Consider the following 1,845-nt stretch of genomic DNA (forward strand, 5'->3'; position numbering starts at 1 on the left):
GCTTTTGAGTAACGAAATACGGGAATTTTATGTCCATGTAGAAAAAGGTACATACAGAGATTTAAGGGTAATTTTGTCCTTTAAGGAAAAGCTTTTTTGGAGAGAGACGGGACAGTACGAAGACGGATTTCCGAGACAAAAAAAGAAAGGACGCGGTCAGAATTAAGGACTAGGAAGTCCAGGAAGGGATGAAGCACATATATTAGGAAGTCGAGAAAATATCAAGACGCTGATACACGGTCAAGGGAGGAAGGTGACGCAAATCGGTCGTGGACATTGAGCTCATTTCACCATTCGTTATTATGATGAAATAAATCCAAATTGAACACTGCTATTACATTATGTTGAATTTGTTTAGATTGAATTGGAATTGCCGCACTTAATTTGTTTGATTAAATTTGTTATTTTTCTTGTCTAAGGGGGCTCGTATTGCTTTATTTCTTCCCAGTATTCTTGCTCTGTTGTCTGTTGAAATTCTGTTCTTTTTCACTCCCACCGGGCTATAACATCGAGGGAGTTCATCCTCTAGATAATGCCGGCCAAATCCAATTTACCACCCCTCTTCCTAAGAGGGCGACGTTACACTTATATAAATGTTTATCAAGTATGTGTTTTCAATAAGAAATACGTTATTGGTTTTGCGCAGTCTGATATGGCTGATGGACTCGTCTTGGAGTAGATGGCTCGCAATTTGGTGAAAAATAAAACAGTAAGCAGAATGGTTTAACCCGGGGTAAAACAAGATTCTAAAACATATGGAACGATTCAAATATTCCGGTCGACTTAAAATTGCTAAATGATATAATGAGATTCAAATTTAATTGACAGTCATTTTATTTTCCCACTTTAATAAGCCATTCTATTTGTCACTTATGTCTTGTGCGCACATCTTCCTCGGCGGGTGTTGGTAGATAAAACGTGCAAAAATCAATTTTGACCCATTAAATAAGAATTCAGATTATCTGTGGAATATCTGGTACTTAAATTTTGGTATTGCTACTAACTGTGAACATGCAGGACTTAAACTAAATTTAGAGACAGTATTCCGATCTTTGGGAACGAAGAGATAGATTACTGTTTGACGATTTGATCAAGGAAAGTCATTCATTGCCTGGAGTTTTATTTCTTCTTCAAAGGTGTTACGTGGCTAGGCTCGAATTAACAGTAACACAAGAAAGAGCGAAAACAACAAGCTTTGGAAAATATAACAAATAATTTATTTCCATGGAAAAATACTGCAAAAATGAAAAATATATGAACTTACTGTTTCCAGAATCAAATCCAAAATTAAGACAAGAATAATCGACGAATAAAGTTTTTGCAGTCCTAATATTGAAATGTTGTACTGTTTTGACGTCTACAGTTCCTTGTAGAAACATAATAATTTATCCTTCGTTCTTGGAGATCCAAACAGAATTTTCAATAAATGTCCTTGTTCAAGAATTCGGTATGAATACAATAATATTTCCAGAGAAACTAATTAATCTTTCAGAGTCCAACTAATTTGAAGAAAAATTAATTAATAATTCAAAAACCCAAAAGTTCATTTTTGGTCACAACAGAAGAAAACAACTGGACTCTGAAAGCTCCCTCTCTCTGAACATCACTATTAATACTAAGTATTTCGCAACTTCGGAAATCTCTAATTGCGAAATATTTTGCGAAATAGCTTCTGTATGTCCTTGATGAGAACCAATCATTTTACTCCTCGAAAAAAGTTGTTTAGTTGACCCTCAATCAAGGAACTATGTCAAAAATAGAAACAATTGTTTATATTATTAGGTATTTATAGAAACATTCATTTTAACTGAATTATCTGGAAAATATCAAATTCCTTGTAAAAAA

General features: G+C 34.1%; 1 long non-coding RNA gene across 1 annotated transcript in view; it reads left to right on the forward strand.

Moving 5' to 3' along the window:
- The window catches only part of LOC149805694 (uncharacterized), a 2,529-nt gene extending 2,111 nt beyond the window's left edge, over window positions 1-418 (forward strand). The window contains exon 2 of the long non-coding RNA XR_016419773.1: window positions 86-418. This is a non-coding gene — a long non-coding RNA (uncharacterized LOC149805694). The remainder of the gene's footprint in view (window positions 1-85) is intronic.
- Window positions 419-1,845: the final 1,427 nt, after the last annotated feature.

The sequence above is a fragment of the Sinohyriopsis cumingii genome, chromosome 2 (genome assembly GCF_028554795.1).
Source record: "Sinohyriopsis cumingii isolate HCF-2022 chromosome 2, ASM2855479v2, whole genome shotgun sequence".
In the NCBI taxonomy this organism is placed as follows: Eukaryota; Metazoa; Mollusca; class Bivalvia; order Unionida; family Unionidae; genus Sinohyriopsis; species Sinohyriopsis cumingii.